This window comes from Sus scrofa, chromosome 8, assembly GCF_054392235.1.
Source record: "Sus scrofa isolate SSC_HxYL_T2T_F1_AM1 chromosome 8, Sscrofa_HxYL_maternal_Yorkshire_Landrace_v2.0, whole genome shotgun sequence".
Classification (NCBI taxonomy): Eukaryota; Metazoa; Chordata; class Mammalia; order Artiodactyla; family Suidae; genus Sus; species Sus scrofa.
This window is the reverse complement of record NC_139390.1, coordinates 135,511,017-135,534,607: the sequence shown is the minus strand read 5'-3', so window position 1 is coordinate 135,534,607 and position 23,591 is coordinate 135,511,017. Positions and strand designations below refer to the sequence as shown.

At 40.0% G+C, this 23,591-nt stretch overlaps 1 long non-coding RNA gene across 1 annotated transcript in view; it reads right to left on the bottom strand.

The window, feature by feature from the left end:
• The window catches only part of LOC106504767 (uncharacterized), a 120,609-nt gene extending 109,725 nt beyond the window's left edge, over nucleotides 1-10,884 (bottom strand). The window contains exon 1 of the long non-coding RNA XR_014813368.1: nucleotides 10,466-10,884. This is a non-coding gene — a long non-coding RNA (uncharacterized LOC106504767). The remainder of the gene's footprint in view (nucleotides 1-10,465) is intronic.
• Between the last annotated feature and the right edge of the window lie 12,707 nt (nucleotides 10,885-23,591).

The window sequence follows — 23,591 nt, the reverse complement described above, 5'->3', positions numbered from 1 at the left end:
TCAGGTTGTCTTTTAATCAAACATTTCTGTGATTAGATATAATTATTGGTTTTACAGGAAAATAAATTATTACAAAAAAGGATTTTCTTTTTCATATAGTTCCCTTGCTATTTTTTTCAAAATTGAATTTCTTGCTCTGTTTTATTCATCATATTCAAAAGAATAGCTTCTGACTTTATTAAGGCCCAAATGTAGAATACCATATCATTATACTGTGGGGATCTGTTTTCTTTAAATGGAATGCCAGGATTCATTAGGATCCCAGGTAATTATCCTAGTCTTTTTTTTAATCACTTCCCATTCCATCCTTATAACACTGTATGTATGTTTCCCTTTCTACTAAATGCTTTTGAGGTAGAGCATCTACATCCGTGAACCTACATATCTACATAGTGAATATTGGGAGGGGACAGGAAATAGAAACACAAAGATGTGAATCAGAAAATACTTTGAAAAAAAAAATCACCATTTGAACAGATATACCCATGATATGTTGTTTCACACGTGTACCCCATATTAATCCATAGCACAAGAAAATGTAAGTCTCAGAACAATAAAACACGAATATTTCCACCCATCTTTTGACATTTTACCTTTATAGGATGTGATTTCCCTGGTAATTTTGCTTTTTGTTCATGTAATTTTTCTGCGCCGTGGCTACTTTATCATCTAGAATCAGTTGTTTAGATGATGCTTATGTGGCTGCAGAGCAGTTTAATACGTTTCTGCTCAAGCAGTAATCAGTCACACACCACCTGCCAAGCATTGTAACCAATTGCTGAGTAGACAGTTTTGACAGGCTGTTCCCAGGAGATGCCTGTGCTGTGTTTTGAAACAGGAGGTTGCCCAGCAGGATCACAGCCTAGGAATGTAAACCCAAAAGCAAGAATGAAAAAAAAAAAAAAAGAGGGAAATAAAGAATAAAAGTGACTAATCACAGAATAAAGCCATTAAAAGTTAGAAATGTTAAAAGATTATAAAACCATGAACACAGGTGAGAAACATTATCAAGGGTGGGCCTCAGAATTAAAGAGAAGCTAAAAGCACTGCACTGCATTAGGAACAATGAAAATTAAATACGAGACAAACAAAAATTCAGAAAAGGACAAGAGGGAAAACCGTACAACATGTTGCCATTTTTTCCAAATAAGTTGGAAGGATAGAAGATGCAAAGCCAAACATAGCAGAAATAAGCCAGGAAACACAAGGTGCACACAAACAAAGCAATAATTCCGAAAGGCCCTAGTTCATTGATAGAACACACTTTCCCTGCAGGTAACATGGGGTTTCGGTTCCAAGATCATCTGTTAATATGCACTTAGAGGAGCTTAATCAATACTGTTGGTTCTGTAAGAGAGACAGGCTATGTGGGATGTTTACATAGGTAAAACACAAAAAGCTTTTATTTTTTTCTTCTTTTAACCTGTGGAAATGTTAATTTGTATGTATTGCTATTTCCTAAATGTCTTCCCTCTGAGGCAGACTAATGTGCCTTTGCTATATGTTTTACTTACGAGGAAAGAACACCAAGTAAGCCACAGAAATATAACCAAAGGAAAGCTTGCTCCATTAAAGACTGCTGCTACGAGTGGTACGCTGGACTGCAGAAGTGGGATGAGGGCTCCCCAGGGTTTGCTGCCACTTGACTCTGAGAGCTGTGGCTGGGGGGAGGGCCACAGACACCCTCTGCTTCCTCCTGTCTCACTGAACAGCTTGGAGAACCGACAGGCAAAGAAACTAGGGCTGTTGCTTTGAACCTCGTTCAAGAGGAAGACAAAGCACTTTTGTGCTTTCTTCTGCCCAAGGGGCAGTTCTGTGGGCACAGGATCTGTTACAGAAAACCTGCTAGGAGAAAAGCCTATCTGAGACCAGGCTCTGAGGAATCAGAGTGAAGCTTTTGTGATGACACCCCTGATTCGATTGGTAAATATCGGCTTTCTCTAAACTGTGCAGTAATATCTTCTTTTTGTGAAGACACCGAGGCTGGCTTTGTGGCAGAAAACTATTCTAGGGTTACACTTGTTCAATTAATTTTTATGACTGCAGAATAGAACAAGACAAAGACACTCACAAAGACAGAACGTCCATGGACATAGAAAATAGATGATCTAGTAGGTCTTTGGAGAGTGGATGGAAAAAAATTGGCTAATTATACTAAAATAAAGGTGGTGGTGAAGGCATAAGAATCAAAAGTTTGCATAGGGAGCGAGCATTGAATAACTATTAAAAATTCCTTTTTAGAGAAGAAGGTTATAAAAATTTTAAAGAGTACATCCTCTAATTCTAGAAACGTTACCATGAATTATTTAGAATTTAAATATAATTCTGATATTTACATAGCACATGGATTCATTCTGCATTAACCAGTTCAGATAAAATCTGTCCACAAGGATTCATATAACAAATTTATCTCACAGTTATAGAGGAGTAGCGTGATTAGCTAGTCACACAAAATAAATTTGTATCTATTATAGCCATTAATAGATATGTTAAAAATAAGATACTTCTGACATCTATAAATTTAAGGCATAACAGAACTAAGCACAGATGGATTTTATTTAGATGTCATTAGGTAAAGGATGTTGCTTGACTGGTCAGCCCACATGTACAAGTATGAGGGGTTTTTTAATGGTTACAAATATGAGTTTGGACCATGAGTCCCGATATCTCTTTCAAGGTCAACAAAATAATGTTGATAATCATTGATGAAATACTATGAGGTTGGAATAGGATAATGGAATGAACAGGTTATAATTTATTAACCAGACAAATGTTTATGACAAGTTCAAATAATATGAAGGTGTGCTTACAATGACATTCTTGCTCATCATGGTACCTTCTTGCTTAAGTCATTGACAAACACCCTACCCCAACGTGGTTCTATGAGGAGCCTTCTAGTCTTTCACCTCCTTTTTGTTCTTTCTTTCTTTTCTTTCTTCTCTTTCTTTTTCTTTCTTCTCTTTCTCTCTCTTTCTTTCTTCTCTTTCTCTTTCTTTCTTTCTTTCTTTCTTTCCTTCCTTCCTTCTTCCTCCCTCCCTTCCTTCCTTCTTTCCTCCTTTCCACCCTCCCTCTTTCCTTCTTTCCTGTTTGCTTGCTTGCTTTTTCTTTTTAGGGCCACACCTGTGGCCTTTGGATGTTCCCAGGTTAGGGGTTGAATCAGAGGTGCAGCTGCGAGCCTATGATACAGCCACAGCAACACCAGATCTGAGGTGCGACGTACACCGCAGCATGCTGCAGCACCTGATACTTGACCCACTGAGCAAGGTCAGGGATCCAATCCACATCCTCACAGACATCATGTCAGGTTCTCAACCCACTGAGCCCAACAGGAACTCCTCACCTTAATGCTATTTATTTATTTATTTCTATTTTAGGGCCACACGCATGGCATATGGAGGTTCCCAGGCTAGGGGTTGAATTGGAGCTGCAGACACTGGCCTACGTATGCCACAACCACAGCAACATCAGATCTGAGCCACATCTGCAACCTAACCACAGCTCACAGGAACGCTGGATCCTTAACCCACTGAGCAAGGCCAGGGACTGAACCCGCATCCTCATGGATCTTAGTTGGGTTTGTTAACCACTGTGCCATTAAGGAAAATCCTTAATTATATGATAATCTATATTCTACATAGGATTTTGGAATAATACAAATTCTGTAGCAGAGAATTTTGCTAAAACATGTCAGATTGATCATTTCCATTTATCAGAATTGATGAGAAACTTTCAAAACATCTCAGCAACTGAGAAAACATTGGTCTTCAGCCAGATAAATCTGGGTTTGAATCTTGGTTCTGTGGCCTCAGTTAAGTGACATAACCCCTCTAACCCTTGGACTCCTCCATGAAAAATGGGACAACCTACAACCCAGAGGTGTGTGAGGATGTGAGACAACTTCGTTCAAGGCCTGGCGCAGAGCAGGTGTTGGAGAATGGCAGTTTTTTATTTTTTTATCCCTCCAATTGTTCTAGGTTCAGTCCTAACATGACAATGATGTTCTTTCCCCATCAGGTTTTACCCATCCTGTTTCCACTGCTCTACACCTTTAATAACTGGTCGACACAAGCATTCACACAAGAAAGGGAATTCAGGCAGTGAGTGCCTGTCAGGTGTGTACAAACACAATCAGTGTGTCTTCACTTTCTCAAAGGCAAATAAGTTCTAAAAGCTGTTCCTTTGCTAAATTCGTTATTTCACTATTCAACTGTTTTTAAAAAAAACTACTATTAATATTTTCATAGATATAATCCATGTGTCAAATCCATGGAATTTTACCACCCCTTGAAATCTACTCTGATTCAGGGTTCTTATCTGCACACATGCTGTGTGAACCCATTTATGAATCTCAAACTCAATACCTTAATCTCCACTACGATTACGTCATTGCTGCAGGGCACATGCATGAAGTACACTTAAAGACTCTTGTGAGATGGAGAGAGTTGAGGGAGATTTGTACTGAAGCCACACCAACAACATCCAATCAGGTATTAACAACCACACTCCTTCAAACCCTTTTGGCTGCCCTGCAACTTGGGGCTTTTCATTGGCACTTTGGTCCACCATAAGGCCCATACGTAAACTACCTAATTCAATCCTTCTTGTTCTCACCTCATTTTCTCTGCTCTTTATTTACCCTCCTAATTCAGTCCCCCGAATTGTTTTCTAAAGGAGACCTTTCATGTCATACCATGGGAGTATGAGATAAAGCCCTTAGTTGGCCACAGTCATTAAATTCCCTTCAGAAGTACTGGTCCAGCTCTCTTTGCTAAAAGGCACAGTTGAGCCGTTGGGTCTCGTGGGGGTACTTTGATGTGGCACCGAGATGCCCTTCAGGAAAGAAGGCCCTCTCCCCTAGCTGCTACCTGCTGGTAATGTTGCCTCTGTGAGCCCAGGAGTTGGCTCAGGTGGAGACTGTCTCTGACCAGGGGCAGCCCAGAGCTCATGATTGGTCTGTGTGGTGGTATAAAGGCCTGGGCCTCTTACTTAAACTCAGGAACATTGACAGGCCATTTCAGCTTCTGTGCTTCCTATGGAACAAGCTGTCCAAGTGAGCTGAAGTCTTCATTGTGGCCATATTAAGGCTCAACCTCTCCCTCTGCTCCATCCTACTTTCCTCTCTTTTCTTACCACAGTTTTCAATCTAGATATCTTTCCTCTCTTTCCTTCTTTCTTTCTTTCCTTCTTTCTTGCCTTGCTTGCAGCTTGCAGAAGTTCCTGGGCCAGGGATCAAACCCACGCCACAGCAGTGATAATGCCAGATCCTTAACCACTAGGCTACCAGAGAACTCCTTAGAAACCACTCTCTAATAAACATTATGAACCAAACTTTTATCTCAGAGTCTGCTTCCCAGCCAATCCAACCTGCAACCATCTTTTACTGGCAAAGAATAATATCTTGGCAGTATCAGCCTGGTAATAAGATCACAAGTAGCCATTGATGGAGATAAAATAGTAAGAAAGAAAATGATCCAAATAGAAAAGTTTCATTACACGACACGAGTATTTCACTACAGCAGTCAAAATGGGCATAGTGGCATAGCAGGGTTTCAATTATCTTTGTGCTTTCAGCAGTTTTGAAGCACACAACATTGTACTTCCATGAGAAGCAATTGTTAGTTCATCGATTACAAGTCCAAAGATTCTATGTCTCACCTAAATATAGAAGCAGAAGATAAATGCCTGATTATGAAAACTAGGGATATTTTAACAACCTATTTGAAAAAAAAAAAATGATTCCCCAAAGACCCAGACTGTGAAAACCACTGAAAGCTATTTCCTTGGTTTTGGTCACGGTAGGTTCACATCTGGCATTTGGTCAATCACTCATTAAATATTAATTAGGATTATTTATGCAATTTCAATGCTCTTTTACCCTTTTAACAGGGGAAACCTGAAGAAAAGGGATCTTCAAAAGACGTTAGGTTCTTTCTCACCGATCTGCAGATTGCTTATCCGATTTTTCTCATTTCCCTTTATGTTAAGCCTGAAATAGCAACAGTGAGTTAAGTGCCAAGAAAAGATCTGTACTTCTCAGCATGCATTTTTTTCCAAATAAATAAATGTTATCCAGTTAATTGTTATTAATGTAAAGAAAAAAATAACTACCTTACTTAGCATTTTCTGAGTCTGCATTTTCGACTTTTTTTGAGCATTATCATTTAAAACAACATAACTCTAAAAGTGAGGAATCGTATACATAGAAAGCTGTGCATATGTCTAGCAATAGCTAAAATATGCTGCACAAAGTTGGCTCTTTAATGCGCCAAGAGCTTAAAAGCCAGTCAGCAACAAGGCAGGGATTTGGAATATTTTGGAATAGTAACATGTCTTAATGAAAGTATGTAATTCTTTTTTCAATACACTTTTGATCCTCTGCTACGTGCCCAGCATTGTGTACAAAGGGTTTCAGAAGTAAACATGACCTCCTGCCCAGTGGGCAGAGATTCACCTTCTAGTGAATGTGAACAATTATGCTACAGGGAGAAAAATACTGCATTGGATCCAGCACAGAGCATGGAAGAGGGAGGACCTAACTCACCCCCCAGGATACTCTACAAATACTGTTCTTCAGATATCCTCTGCATTTTTATACATAGCTGCTACCCCACCTTGAAGGGCTAGCACTGGATGCTAGACTCTGGAGGGAGGGTGTCCTCGCCATGAGAGTCTCTGAAGTCATATACATGGAGAATACTTTATAGCAGTAGATCAGCATTAATTACTAGTCACCAAGAAAAGTATTGCAGTGGATCCAGCACAGAGAGTAGACGAGGAAGGACTTCATTCACTCCGAGGAATGGGGCCCGAAGAAGAAACATTTCCCGGAGTTCCCACCATGGTACAATGGGATCGGTGGCATCTCTGCAGCCCTGGGATGCAGGTTTGATCCCTGGCCACAGCACAGGGGTTAATGATCCTGAATTGCTGTAGCCATGGGATAGATCACAACTGCAACTAGACTGTATATGATCCCTGGCCTGGGAACTCCATATGCCCCAAGATAGCCAACAAACAAACACTTGCTTGTAGAGCCTAAATGTTGGTCATGCACAGTTGTGGAGAGAAAAGTGGGAACAAGAGCAGGATAGGAAGAAAGAAGACCATGTTGAAAGCTGGAAGTTTCCAGGATCCTGCCACGTTCTGAGAATGGCAGGTGTGTCTACATCATGGGGCAAAAATATGGGTGTGTGTGTGTGTGTTTGCATGGCAGCAGTTCAGGCTGAATATACATCTAGTGCGAGATTAATGAAGGGTCTTGAATGCTCTGTTAAGAATATTAACTTTACCCTGAAGTCCATGGGGACCCAGTGAAATATAGTCCAGATATTCCAAGAATTTTACCCAGGAGGAGTAAAAGGAGCTAGGGCTTTAAGAAACTGATGGAGATAATCTGTTCCATATTGACAGCCCTGAGGTCAGGTAAGGGCTAATTCTTTCCAGGGGCCCTGGTTACCCCCAGCACAAAAGCCTAGTCCTCCTTAGACAGCCTACACCAGAGCTTCTCATATGAGAGTCACCAGAATATCTGCTTTAATCGGTCCAAGGAGGTCTCTGGGTATGAATTGTTTTGTCTTTTTTGGTTTTAGCTCTTAAGCTAACTCTAAAGAGCAGTAAAGTTTGGAGCTGCTAACTTTCCCCAAATCACAGAAGGTCATGAATAAAAATAGAATGTTGTGTTATAAAGAATGGGAGACAATTGAACTATAATGCTCAGCTTTTTGAGATGTGCACATCCCCCCAGAATCTAATGCTGAGTAAGAGTTCAATAGCGGTTGTAATAAATGAACATGTTTTTAAAAAAGTTTATAAGCTAAAGGAGAACTATTAGATGGAGTCAGCATTGAAGGCCCTCAACCCCCCAGGATATTCTGCAGTACTGGTCTTCAAACATCCTCTGAACTGTTACACATACCTGCTTTTGATATCTAGAATAAAGACTCCCAAACGTCACGTGGGAACATTTTACCCCTGCTTCAAGGCTATTTTGCTAGGTCTTTCCCCATACCACCTTCACATCCAGGAAAGAAGAAATTGTTCCCTTTGCTAGAGTATTCCTTTGATAAAGCACGAAGCCCTGCTGTCCTTGCTGGACGCTGCACTCCGGAAAGAGGAACTCATCTTGAATCCCCTTTGCAGGGCCTACCTGCGAATTTTTAACGGCTTTGAGTATGGAAAGAGGAAACAGAAAGTTGCAGAACATATATTCAAAGATGCATAAGGGGCAAAGTGGGTGAGCAGAGAGCAAAAGGGATGGACGTCATTCTGAGACCTATTTTCCCCAAATGAGAGAAGAGACAGAGAGACGGAAGAACAAGAGCTATGATAGTCATGCAATATCGACAGGGAGGTGCATTTCTACCTGTAGTGGACTGGGGCTGCTGCTGAACTGAGTGGGAAAGGATGCCTCTGCAATTGCAGTTTTCATTCGCTTCAAGCTATTTGGAGTATGGGGAGTGAACAGATCCTCAGGGAAATTCTCAAAACTATTTGTGATCTAAACAATAACAAATTACTTGGTGGAACTCAGAACGGTTCAACTATTATGTACTACTTTGTAACTTCAACAGAGTAAGATGCTATTCTTTTTATCTCTTTTTTTTTTTGCCTCATCCGCAGCATGCAAAAGTTCCTGGGCCCAGTATGGAAGCCATGCCACAGTAGTGACAACACCGGACCCTTAACCTTAAAGGAACTTATAAGCCACCAGGGAACGCCATTTTTTTTTTTTTTTTTTTTTGACTTGAGAATTTGCAGAGCACAGACAGGTAAGGCAACCCCCTCCACCCCCCAAATCTTCTTGAACCACTTTGGACAGGAAAGACAAAAACAAACAAACCCAAAACCGAAACCACTACATGTGGTACCTCATTACATCGCGGTACCTGACTGTGTACACTGAGACTCAGTCTCCAGTCACACCCATGATAACAGGGTCCATTGCCACTTCCACACCGCTGATTGGTGTCAATAATTTGCGTAGACTTGTATTGGGCATTCTTTTATTTTCTTTGTAACTTACTTCTGAAGCTACAAACATCAAATCAAACTTATTCATTACTTTTCTTTAACATACATTGTAGGTATGTTGGGAAAGAATATTCCATCCCCTTTTAGATAGCAGTATCTCTACCATTTGAAGATGTTTTTATTTTGGAAATAATACAAAATCTCTAATTTAGGATGTTTGTAATGTACCAGAGATTAATATGCCTCTGAATTATTACAATATTTGCTAAAAACCAAAGACATATAGATTAAATGTGTGAGATTCAAAATGTACAAATATATAGGATATAATCAAACTTAGGTCTTCAGATTTTATTTTCTACTAAAGAAAATCACTATAAAAGACTTTCTTATTCAAGATTAAGTAAGACTGAATAAAAGACCAGCTTCCTATTTTGCTCTTCTTTCCTGCTGATCTGATTTTAAAATGAAGTTCAGATGTCAAATCTACTATTGAAATAAAATAAAGAGTTTGATTTGATCCTGCCATCCCTACACTGTGCAACCATGGAGCAAACCTTTAACCTTTTTGAAATTCCTATTCATTACGTCAAAAGGACTTTATTATGAGGTCAATAAGATCATGTCTGTAGAGTATTTTAAGCTCTTTTATTTTCAAAATGATAAGCAAATGTGAGGTTTTATTATCATTATCATTATCATTGGCTTCAAAGGGAATTTGGCTTTCACAGCTCAGTGAGGTGAAAAAAAGATAGCCTGGCTACTGGAGTTCAAATAAACATCAGGGTTAAGAATTCAAGGAGAAGGTGAAGAGAGAGAGGGAGCAAAACCTCATTTCATTGATACATCCGTGATGAGAGCTAGGCAGCTCAAGCAAGATTGAATCCTAAATGAACTATCAGGGCAAAACACACACACCTCCTCCCCCACCCCCCGCCTCCCTCCCCCCCTCCCCTTTCCCTTCTCCCCTCACCACATGCATGCACGCATGCACGCACGCACACAGGCTCAACTGCTTTAATTCATTCCTCTGTTTTTCAATTTAAGATATTACTCATGCTCCTGTGTTAAATTCAAAAGATAAGTAAAAGTAACCATATTCCTCACTGCTTTTCTCAATGCACGTGTTAGTGGCATTTCTCTACAGGTTTAATGTTGCATATATTAATGAAAAATAGAGCCGACTGCTTCTGTTAGATTCACCCAGAGCACAAAAATGTGGTCCCAGGAAGTAATGCCACTAATCTCCCGGATTGAAATGGATGCTATGAAGAGGCAAATCTTCACCTTCCACAGTTATTGGTTGCCCCCGGTAGTGAAATCAACAGTGACACATTTTTAACCTAGTTCACCACTTGCATTTCATTAGCTCCACTGAGAGCAAAACGAAAAATCTACCTCATGTATCGAATACTACCCGTTGAAATGTAAATCGCAGTAAATGATACATGTAGAAATAAAGGGATAAACAACAGAAAAAATAAAAATGTATTACCTCTCTGCAGCCATTTGTCTTCCAAGAGCGTGAGTAAAGCTTAAGTCAGATACAATTAAATGGACTGAAGCTTTACCAGTGACTTTTGAACTGCTTGAATTAACAAAATCAATCCTCATAAATTAAGCTATCAGTGATCTATGGTACAATTAACTTCCATAATCAAAAACTGCTCCAGTGCACGCAGTGTCACTTGTGCTATTTCTAACACTGAATTTTAACTACTGCTGGCTAACTCTTCCTTCAGGGTTGTGCAAAACTCCATCTGGCACACGCGACGCCAACCCGACGATACATGGTTTCTTTCCCATTCTTCAATTTAGGCTGACATCTGGTGGTCTAGGGAAACGACACGTCACGCTTCTGAATGTAAACCAGTTCACAAATGCGCCGTTTCTCAGTTTTCCCTTTGTCTTTCTGAAGTGCTTGAAATTGCGACCAAACCAGTTAATGACATGGAAATGCACGTAGAATAACTATTTAAATGGCAGAACAATAAGAGTGAAGAAAGTGACCTTCGTGCGAAGAATTATACACACGTAAGGACATCGAATTCTGCAGGAACTAAAAAGCATCCATAGAAAGCCCCGAATATTGGCCAATTAGACCCACTCAGAAAGGGTACTATTTAATGGCCCCACACTGGGGATCAAAATGGGAAAGTGGTACAGGGAACGTTTCCTTTTCTTTCTCCTCTCAGGAGAGTGGGAGGGAGGGAACTGAAGAGAATGAGGGGAGGGGCAGAAGGAGCGCCTGCGTATAGTCGGAAAGTGATGTTTAAACAGGCATAAGGCAATGTTCCAAACATTTACCTTTCATTTATTTATTTATTTATTTATTTTGCGAGAGGAAGGGGGGCACTTCCAGCAGTTAGTGGCCATCCATCCAGATGGCAAAATACAGTGGGCCAGAGGCAGGAACAATTCAACCTTCCCTACACCTGGGATTAAAAACAAAAACAAGCAAACAAACAAACAAAAAAACTCCAGTTAATTTACTGTGGAGTATTCCAGGAATTAGCAGATCGTGGAAGAATAGAATAATGCACTACACTCTCAGCCCTATGGTTTTCGTACCTTTTATAAAACGACAAATCACCGCTCTTTTTTCTCGCTTGCATTGGACACAGCTATATCATGTGTCGTGTTTAGATCATGAAGAGACTTAGTAAAGGCACATTTCTTGTCCCAATTTTGATTACTGTTTGTGTGTGTGTGTGTGTGTGTGTGTGTGTGTGTGTGTGTATCTTACAGTGATGGCAAATATTACAGGAAATAAATGTAACGTCAGATTGACTTTGTTCTATCTCCATATTTCGAAAAGGTTCTAGATTGACAGAAATACAGGCATCACTCCCTCTTAGGAAAAACACCCAAATGTGGGAAAAGAACCTGGCAGAGAATGGATGTGTGTGCATGTGTAAGCACATCACTTTGCTGTGCAGAGAAGCAGTCGTGACCTTCTACGTCGACTATACTTCAATAAAACGAAAAAACGAAAAACAATAGAGAGCTCATAAGTGGACTAAAAGGACTAATAAATGAGTAGTATCATAAAAAAAGAAAGAAAAAGAAAAACACACAATAAAACAAACAAACAAAAGAATCAGAAAAGACTTTAGCCTTGTCCTAGAAAGACCGTTGTGCATATTTGGTTTGCTCTGTTTCCACTTAACCTTGTAACTCTGAAAAGGTTACTGGAAAGAGGGACAATTATGTTGGTGCTTTTGAAATATGGCCAGTTCCTCCAGAAGGTGCCTCCAGCTGCCAATACCCAATCTCATAAAGGTCACTAGGAAGTTCATATGGAATTGCTTTTAGTTGCTAGAAAACTCACCTGAGTTGAAATGCGTAAGTGAAAGGGACAGTGTTTGATTTGCTCTTACCTTCCTTTTCTCTTTAAGAGCGAAGTTTAGTGCTCATCAGCAGCGATAAGATGCATCAAGAAGGGAGGATTTTCTTTTCTTTTCATAAGTTTATGATTACATAAACTATCATAAGTTTATGATTACATAAACATTTAAACAAGGAGAATGAAGACATGTCTGTAAAGAAAAGTCTACAACAAACCAGCAACCGGAAAAGCAGTGCTATTTAGTATACTTCATGTGACTCTTTATCAAGAGTTGTGGCAGAGGAAAATTTAGACTGATTTGAGGAGCAAAGTCTCTTTGTATCGCTCACAAATATCCTACATTGATTGCTGATGAGAGCGATCTCAAAATCAGACATTTCTTTTTCTTTTTTTTTTTTTTTGCTTTGATTTTGTGGCCTCCTTGAATGTAAATATTGTCCCCCCAAAAAATCACTTTTAGAATTATGCCTCATATCTGTCTAATTTCCTTTAGAAATTTTTTTTTTCCCCACAGATGCAACTTCTATTTCTTCTGTCTATTCCAGTCTGTGTCTAAGTACGGTGTCATCTTCAGAATAGGTAAAACTATTTCTTTGACAACATAATGTAGTACCTTCATCTTCTGTGAAGACATTTTTTGGATAGTAGGTAGAGTCCCAAAAAATCGCTCATATATGCCCTTGTATAAGTCTGTTCTGAGACCTCCGTTACTGAGGAACCCACGGGAAACTTCCTCATCACTCTATCAACACCACCCCTCATTGCCATCAACGTCACCTCTTCTTGCTGAGGCTGGCCTGGCCCGTGCCATCGAAACCCACACATGCCAGCACTAGGTGTCACCATGAGTACCCTTCTGCTGCTGCCTCTGGAAGATGGTGTGGCTTTGGCATTGGAACACAGCGGCAAATACTCTTCTAATTTCAGATTTAGATTTAATTCCTTCTTCCCTTCTTTCCTTTCTCCTTTATCAAGGAAAGTATTGTTCAACTAATATATTTAGATACTAAGCTCTTTGCATAGAATGGAACTAGAGTTACCATGTATGTCTATACTACAGCCCCAAACTTTTAAAAATGCAGAGTACTCACACAAGGAATCAGGGTTCTATAAAATGTTGAGAACATGAACCAGGAAGGTATCTTTCCCTTCCTAGTGGAGTAGAACTAGATGGATTTTAGATAAACAGATTCTTTAATGGGCGCTGTTTTCTTTGAGTGATGCTCTTTTAATCCTACTTTAGAACTCACTTCTTGGACCTACACAGACCCTTTTTTGAAACTTATAGTGAATGACAGCATTATAAAATACATGCTACACAAAGTTTAAAGATCAAGACGATGGTGCAGTGGGTTAAAGATCCAGCGTTACTACAGCTGTGGCGTAGCTTGCAGCTGTGGTTCAGCTTCCATCCCTGGCCCAGGAACTTCTGTATGCCACAGCACAGCTAAAAAAGAAAAAAAAAAGTTTAAATAATATCCTGTTTATATATATAAATTTCCTTAGTGTCCCTCTAATTTTTCTCAACTCTTATATGGAGCATACTTTTTCAGATGTCGCCAGGAAGGGAAAGGAAGGAATCACCAAGTCTAGTACAAGCTTTGTTTTTCACGTCGTCCCTTAAATTCACATGAGATTGTGGAGAGGAAAGGACACACACAACAATTTTCTCAACAGAACTTTTATTGAAATGGCTTCATTGCTTCTCTACTGTAAGATGTGGGTGTCATATTGCAATGTATATCATCTTGCTATAGATAAAAAGAGTAATAAAAAGAGAACTAGTAATGTGGAATATGATTTTTAAAGTAGATTTATTATACACTTTAAGTTTGGTTTTATGTAAAAATACAGGAAATATGTTCAAATGTTAAAGAGCGTCTATAATATATACATTCATGAATGTTCGAATGTCATTATTTTAAAATAACCATCATCATTTCATTTTTAAATGAAACTTGGCTCTTTAACAGATGAAATTTGGCCTAATATTAGTTCATAGGAAGATGATTAGGGGTTCATTCCAGAAACTTGAAGCACTAACTGTAACTCTAGCAGCTGGACCTACTGTATGCTTCCAGGTTTAAAACCAGGGCTTTAGACGAGGCATATTGTGCCAGTGTGTCTTGATGTGTACACACAAGGTGGCTCATCTTAGTAAGCAGGTTCATTTCCAGATGGTTAGCCTGAGTAGACAGTGAGATTAGATGACTTTCTTGTCAGGCAGCCAAGAATTCCTGGGATGGTCCAATGTTTGTGTTCCAGAAAGCAATAGCTGAATGAAGGCAGCTGTCATGGCTGCTGAAATTTCCTTGGTAGAGAGGGAGCCAAGCAGCTCTTTTCTATTGAGAGGTTGGGTATTCGTTGTTATTGTTTTGTGGGTTTTTTGTTTTTGTTTTTTTGTTTGTTTGTTTGTTTGTTTTTACCTGCATGGCACAGCAAGAATGAAAATGGCTGGCATTTGTTTATCCCCTTTGAGAGCCAGTGCTTTTCCTGCCCAGCTGTCTGTAGTTGCAGAATCCATTAAGCAGGAGGTTATGGGAGCCAAGTAGCTGTTTCCTCGATTCGTTCCTGAAAACATTTCCTTCTCTCTTCTATCATTCCTAGACATCCACATGGCCTCATGATGGGAGCCAGAAACCCAGAAAATGAGTCAGCCAAGGGCAACTTGAGGCTTCCTATTCATGGTGGTTGAATAGCAGTGATTAAGCCGCCTTAAACATAGGTGGCACAGTTTGAAAGACATGTATTTCCTTCTCACGTATGTAACCTGGAATTTCCATTATTACAATCATTATTTGGTTGAAGTTATTATCTCTATGAAAACAAATTATGCACCAGTCACTATGCTAGACAGCAAAGATAAAAGATGACCAAGGGGAGTTCCGGTTGTGGCTGAGCACGTTAGGAAACCGACTAGTATTCATGAGGATGCAGGTTCCATCCCTGGCCTTGCTCAGTGGGTTAAGGATCCAACATTACCATGCGATGCGATGAAGGTCACAGAAACAGCTTGGATCCTGCCTTGCTGTGACTGTGGTATAGGCCAGCAGCTGTAGCCAATTGGATCCCTAGTCTGGGAACTTCCATACCCCCCCAAAAAAGTTGACCAAGGAATTACCTAACCTTTACTATGTGATAAGATAATGTTCAATAGAAATATCTGAAGGAGGAATCTGCCTAGGCAAGAGAAGGGAGTCAGAGAAACTAAGACAAAGAATGAGTGCATTTAGCAGGCAGAGAGAGCAGCATGGTATTTCGGGGGAGAAAAAGAATGAAAAAGCACAACATGTGAAAGTGATGGGGCAGAAGAAAGTTAATAGTGTGATCATGTATTTCCAGCAATGCGGAAAGTAAATTTGAATGCTGAGGGCTGCGGAGGCAGTTAGGACCTAGATGCAAAGAGCTGACTGAGATGGAGGTGACCAAAGAGAGTGGAGAAGAAGGTCCAGGAGAAAGAGGCATTTAGGAAGGGATATACATGTGCTTAGGGGTGGGGACCTCCTTTGGAAGAGCATTCATGAATACAGCATAAGGGATGTAAGCATTGGATCAGTTACCTTTCAAATTGCAGAAATTGAAGCAACACAGCACCTGGACAGGTAAGTTCAAGGTGCAAGATAGGAATCAAGGACTTGATCAAGGAAGTGAAGGGACACCTGACTTGGGCCTATAAGAACAGAGCAGTGAGGGCATCAAATTCACAGCTGGGTACAAAGAAATCCAAGTGTGAAGGGCATCTATTTCCCACCTGCTGAACTGCATTGCAATTTAACAACCTCTCAGATAATAGCAGCCAACATTTCTATTATTTAATTTCTAATTATTAACTATTTTGACACCCAATTCACCATAGTGTAGGCCTTTTACAACAATTTGAGAAAACAAAAATAATTCTTCAGCATTTTTTTTTTTTTTACAAAATTGAGTATCTAGCATGGTACTGGGGGGTTGTAAAGATAGCAACAATATTCTCAAAGGATTTTTCCATGAGAATGGAACCAATGGATCATTTTAAGTATTATTTTCTACCAAAATTACACAGATAAATTATAGATGAGAACACAAAATGCACAGAAAACATAGAATTAATATGAGAGGTCAATTCTCAAGGTGACATGCGTATTTCTCTCTGCTGCAGGGAATAAGTCAGTGAAACATTTCAAATAATTTCTATTAAGGTATTTTCCAATTAATGTTACTTTAATTTTCCAGCTGGAAAATGTTTAAATATATTCATAGCTGATCAAATTAAAAGCATGCAACTGGTAAGGAATGTGCTACTTCATCTTATTCCAGTACCTCTAGTAGGACTAAGCAAATAATGTCCCATCATCTTCCCCAGTCAAAAGCACTCATTTTTGGTGTTGCTGGACAGAGAGGAAAGATGACTTTAGGATTAAGGTTGAAACTGGTTAGGGTCTGGTGGTGAAAGCTTTCTCCCTTTAATCTAGTGAGGTTATCTCAGCCCAAACATCCTACTATTTGAAGTTTTATTTAGTTTTAAAAAAGAATTGAATTTTTCTATGATACTTGATTTTCATCCCAGCAATGTTGTCACACTGTAACATAGCAGCAGTTACTGACAGTATTCACCCAGAATGAGATCAGATGCTTCTTTTCATTCCCCAAAACCATGCTTCCAGTTCAGGACCTCATTCATTCTTGTCTTACTACAATAACCTCCTGACTCGTGTCTTTTCCTTTAATCTATCCTGACTTGAATCCATCATTCTGTCTGATTAATCCTCCTTAAGTACCATTCTCCTCTTGCTTCTCCCCTCCTCAAAAAGCTTCAATAACTCTCAACTCTCCATTTCAAAAAATGTTACATTTTTTCAAAAATGGAATTTCCCAGGCTAGGGGTGGAACTGGAGCTGCAGCTGCAGGCTTACACCACAGCCACACGGGATCCGAGCCAAGCTGCATCTGTGATCTATACCACAGCTCACAGCAACGCTGGATCTCCAACCTGCTGAGAGAGGCCAGGGATTGAACTTGCCTCCTCCTGATACTGGTCGGATTCATTTCCACTGCACTTCAATGGAAACTCCCTGTTACATTTTTTAGATCAAGTGTTTGTAGCATTTTTATGGTTGAGTAGTATTCCATTGTGTATATACACCACATTCCTAATCCATTCATTTGTCGATGGACATTTGGGTTGTTTCCATGTCTTGGCTATGCTACTGTGAATAGTGCTGCAATGAACATGTGGGTACATGTGTCTTTTTCAAGGAAAGTTTTGTCTGGATAGATGCCCAAGAGTGGCATTGCTGGGTCACATGGTAGTTCTATGTATAGTTTTCTAAGGTACCTCCATACTGTTCTCTATAGTGGTTGCACCAGCATTTTAGTTTCCTGCTCCAAGAAATCTGTCAATCTGCTGAAAGTTATGGACCCTTTCTCAATAAAAATGTAATTATCTTTACATGTACATCAAAATTCTATCAAATGTCCAGCTAATTCATGGAGACTCTGAAATGCCTGGTAATAAGAACCCCTGTCTTTCATTTATTTAACTCATATTAGAGGGCTTTTATTATAAGTCAGTAACTGTTCTAGGTAGTTAGGATAAAGTAGGAAACTTTTAGATAAAATCTCTACCCTTGTTTGGCTATATTCTAGTGTGGGGAGGTAGACAATAAAGATAAATAAGTAAAATATATAGAATGTGATACAGTGATGAGCTTAAGGAGAAACTAGAAATCAGAGACGTTGTAGAAATCTGAGACATGCTGAAGGGCAGGTGAGAAATTAAATAGGTCAACCAGGGAAGGCCTTGTTGAAAAAGTGTTTATGAAGCAAAAACCTAAAGGAAGTGAGTGAGCTAACCTATGTGGGGAAAGTATTCAGGCATTGGAATTAGTAAGTGCAAAGGCCCTGAGGTGAGCATGCTTGGCAAGTTTGAAGAACAAAAGACCATCAGTGTTGTAGTGGAGAGGACGAGAGGTGAGTAAGTGGACATAAAGTCAGAGAGTAACATGTGACCATATACATAGGGCTTTATAAGTTATAGTTAGTACTATAAGGACTGAGGTGCTTATTCTGAGTGAGACATCAGCCTTCAAAGTATGTTCAAATTTCTCCACAGCTGGTTTTAGCCGACTTTTTGTCTCAACTGCGACTGCTCTCCAACTATGCAATACAATTTTACTTAATCCTTGCAAAGTAAAATTTAACCACTTTCATATACATATATAAACACACATGCACACATATGCATGCATACATATATTTTAAGTTCCTCTATAGATATGGATGTGAACATGTTTTCCCAACATTCATAAATAGTAATTAAATCATTGAAACTGAAATTTTGAAACTGAAAATTTGAAATTAAAACAGAACCAAAATGATATTTTATCTTTGTGGCTTATAAATCACACATAAATTTAAGAAAATATTTGTCGCACTGTTACCAAGGCAGAATAAAATCATATTAGATAATTCATGATATAATAACTGCTGAAGAAAAGGTGTTTCTTATTCAAAACATTAAATTTTAGCAACATCCCAACCACATAGCTTTTTTAGACCATGAAGTAAAGATTCGGACTTCTTGGAGTATTTATTATCTGCTATGTTCCAGGCATCTTGCTAGGGACTGGAGATACAATGAATGATATGGCAAGCAAATGATTTTGTTGCATAATAAACTACTCAGAAGCTTAATGGCCTATTCTTTCTCAAGAGCCGCAGGAGCCCTGGGCAATGCTGCTCTGAATTAGTTTGGGTGATCTCTGTGGTCAGGTCATCGTGTCTTGGCTGGGGCTGTGTGGTCTAGGATGACTTCATGAATATGGCCACTGGCAATGTGCTTGGGCTTGGGGCTACAGCTGGCATAACTCGTCTCAGGTCTCTGGTCACTCCTCCTCCAAGAGCCTAGTGTGGACGACTTGACAGGGGACAGTCACAGTGACCACAGGAGCAGCAGAGGGAAATCGCATAGTACAAGTGCTTTGCAAGCCTCTGCTTAAGTCATATTTGCTATTGCATTGGCCAAAGCAAGCCATATGGCCAAGCCCAGAGTTTGTACGCGAGGTGACAACTGGAGCCCGTTACTGCAGTAGTCTACCATAAATGCTGCCTTGCTGATGGTGACAGTTATAGTAGATGCTTTCTCTTGCAGTAGTAACAATACAACATTTAATATTGCAACATTCATAAGTAACATTTTGAAGCCAAAATGCAAATCTAACCTTATAAAGCAGCCTTTTGCCTCCTAAAGTTATTCAATAGAGAAAGATGCTATTAAGAATAGCTTGTATTTGTTGATAATAAGGTGCTTTGCATACATTTTTAAATTTAATATGTACAGAAAATCTACCAGGTGGTAGGTATTACTCTTTTTGCATAGAAAGTAATTTGAGGGTTTCAGGGGATCTGTTCCTTGTCCAAAGTCACTTAGAATGTTTTGAAATCAGGGTTTAAGCTGAGGACCAACTGAATATAAAATCTCTTTTCTCTCCCTCTGTAATGGAAAGAACACAGACTAGGAGTTGAGAAAAGGAATGCACTCTTGGATACACATACTTTCTTCATGTAAGTCACATTTTACCTCCTAAATGTCTCTTGACTCCATCCTATGTTTTCCAACTTGCCCTCTCTCACCCTAACACAAGGTGATGGCTTTTGCCTGGATTGTTACAGTGACTTACACCATAGATACTTTTTCAAAATTTAAATATGCTCCTGTTCCCCTTCTTATCATCTTTTAATGCCTCCCTCCCCCACTCCCCTCTGTTACAAAAAATCCTAAAATTGCAAAGGCAGGCCCATAACTACCTCTGTAAACTTCATGCTCCAGGCACAAGCCTTTCTTTCTTCAGCAATCAATAAATCACTCAATTCAACCAATAAGTATCCTTGAATGACTACTATGTTTTTGCCTGTGGTATTTGGTATACATCAGACAAAGATGACTGCCCGCAACAGAGCCTAGGTTCTCACTGAAGAGTTCGCCACTGCATGGCAAAAATTACATATAAATTATAAACTAGGTGAAAAAGCAATATAGGGAGAAGAAAACGGAGTCATCAAGCCGATCCAACAGTGCTGGATGGTGGAGTGGAGCAGGTTCCAGTGTTAACGCAAATCGGGTGGTCAGGAGAGACTTCACTGAGCTTGTCCATCTGATGTATGATAAGGAGTTGGCTGAGAGCTATTTGGAGGAAGAGGGCTTGAGAGTCAGGTGGGGGCAAGCTCGGGCTGCTCAGAGGATGGCAGAGAGGACAATGTGACTATTCCTGAGCAGGGAGGGGGCAGCAGAGGGAGGTCAGAGTGGCCATGGGCCTGCAGATCAGGGAGGGCTGTGTGGGCCTCCCTCTGTGGGGCCTTTCCACTTAAAATGTTCTCTTCTTTCCTTGTTTGGTTAGTTCCTACTCATAATTCAACCTTCAGTTCAAATTTATTTCTGCTAGAAAATCTTCCTGATGAAGTCAATTAAGGCACCCTATTGCAGGGTCTTGCTGCACTGTGGATTTCTCTTGTATTATGTATGACAGTTGGGCTTTGTATGGTTGGGTGTGATTATTTTGCTATATTTTTACTTTCTCTGAGCTGTAAGCTCCATGAGGACGAGGGCTGATTCTGCGTGTGCCTGCCACAGACTCCAGAGCACGTATCACAGTGCTGAAACTCTGATAGACAAATCACTAAACGAAGCACATATGAAGCACTTATTATGGAGTGAATCTGAACATGTCACTTCCCAGGGCCAGGCTTCCATGCCTTCCACGTTAAATGAGCCGATGGACTGAGCTATCTCTGAAGTCGCATGAGGATAGCATGAGGATATATCGTTTGGTGATTCTGTGAGAAAGATTTAATATGTTGTTTTCTAATATATCAAAGAGTTAGGAGTTCCCATTGTGCTCAGTGGTAACAAACCTGACTAGTACCCATGAGGATGTGGGTTCGATCCCTGGCCTCGCTCAGCGGGTTAAAGATCCGGTGTTGCCAAGAGATTGTGGTGCAGGTCACAGACTCGGTTTGGATCTGGCATTGCTGTGGCTGTGGCATAAGCTGGCAGCTGTAGCTCAGATTTGACCCCCCAGCCTGGAAACTTCCATATGCCACAGGTGCAGTCCTAAAAAGCAAAAAAAAAAAAAAAAAAAAAAAAAGAAAGAAAAGAGTTCATAGACGCCTAGTTATTTTAATGCTTTTACAAAGAGATTCTAATTCTTTTTTTTTTTTTTTTTTTTGTCTTTTTGCCATTTCTTGGGCCGCTCTCGTGGCATATGGAGGTTCCCAGGCTAGGGGTCGAATCGGAGCCGTAGCCACCAGCCTACCCAGAGCCACAGCAACTCTGGGATCCGAGCCGCGTCTGCGACCTACACCACAGCTCACGCCAACGCCGGATCTTTAACCCACTGAGCAAGGGCAGGGATCTAACCCGCAGCCTCATCGTTCTTAATCGGATTCGTTAACCACTGCGCCACCACGGGAACTCCAGAGATTCTAATTCTAACTGAACTTTGCTATGGACCAAATCGTGACTTTCCAAAATGCATATGTTGACATCCAAAAACACAGGACCTCAGCATGTGACTCTCTTTGGAGACAGGCCCTTAAAGAGCTAATTGAGGTAAAATGAGGTCACCCGAGAGGACTCAACCCAGTACGGCTGGTGCGCTTCTAAGACAAGGAGCTGAGGACTCGGGCGATACGGAGATCACACGTGAAAACACAGCAGGAAGACTGCTATTTGCAAGCTAAGGAAAGAGGCTGCAGAAGAAGCCCTTCTACCAACACCTTGAAAGTGGATTTGAGGCCCCAGAACTGTGCGCACATACATTCCTGTTATTTAAGCCACCGAATCTATGGTATTTTTAAATGGCAGCCCTAATAAACTGAAACACACTTATCTTGTCAAAGTTCATTCATCCTCCACTTGTGATTTGCTGTCCCTCCGACCTTATTTGCCATGCGGAAGCTCCGGTATCAGCTGAAGGAGACTTTTATTTATTTAGTTTTCTTGTCCTTTTTTTTTTTTGCCTTTTCTGGGGCCACTCCCGTGGCATGTGGAGGTTCCCAGGCCAGGGGTCTAATTGGAGCTGTAGCCACCGGCCTACACCACAACCACATTAACGTGGGATCTGAGATGCGTCTGCAACTTACACCACAGCTCACGCCAATGCTGGATCCTTCACCCACTGAGTGAGCCCAGGGATCGAACCCGCAACCTCATGGTTCCCAGTCAGATTCGTTAACCACCGTGCCATGAAGGGAACTCCTGAAAGAGACCTTTTAGAGACCCCAATTCTACCAGAGTAGAATATGAGACCAGGAAAAATGAATGGTTTTCTTAAGACCCCAAGCCAGCCAGACTTTTGTATGTATCATTGCTCACCAAGCACATAACTCTAGCAGACATTCTTTGGGAGAGTGAGTTCAGAGATCCTTAATATTTTATGAATACATTCCTTTTTTTTTTTAAGGGGCACTCATGTGGCATATGGAAGTTTCCTGGGCTAGGGATCGAACTGGAGCTACAGCTGCTGGCTTTCACCACAGCCACAGCCACAGCCACATGGGTCTGAGCCACATCTATGACCTACCCCACAGCTCACGGCAAAGCTGGATCCTCAACCCACTGAGCAAGGCCAGGGATTGAACCCTCATCCTCATGGTTACTAGTCTGGTCCATTACTGCTGAGCTACAATGAGAACTCCTATAAATACATCCTTTACAAGAAACTTAGGTAGAATGAAAATAAATTCAGTTACATCTGTAATAATTTTATATTTTTAATGTCCTCAGTAGGAGTAACTCCATTTTGATTACAAATCCAGCAATAATCCCCCATTTTGCATTTTGTAGCAGTATCTTTTGTTTGAATCACTTAAATATGGTAGTTTAAATTTCTCATAAACTTGGAAATATTTCTGTAAACCAGCTTTTAAATTTGTTTGAAATATACTATAGATTTTTCTTTCACATTGTTCTTATTTTATATTTTTATCTGAAAACATTAAATAGCATGACTTATTTTCAGTCCAAAAATGAAATGTAGTTATTTTTGAGCTACATTTCAGACACAGATTATTATGAATTAACTAAAGTTTTTACTGATACTAAATATGATTAGAAATTATTTGTTTTGGAAACATGGATTTTAAAGAAAGTGTTCCTTCTTTTCAATACATGACAAATACAAATTGTCTCTAAATACAAGTTTTATCACTCTATTTATGATTAGGATGATAGATTTTAGCAATATCACTAATTGTGAGCACATTAATAAAAGCTTCTATTGAAAAGGCAATG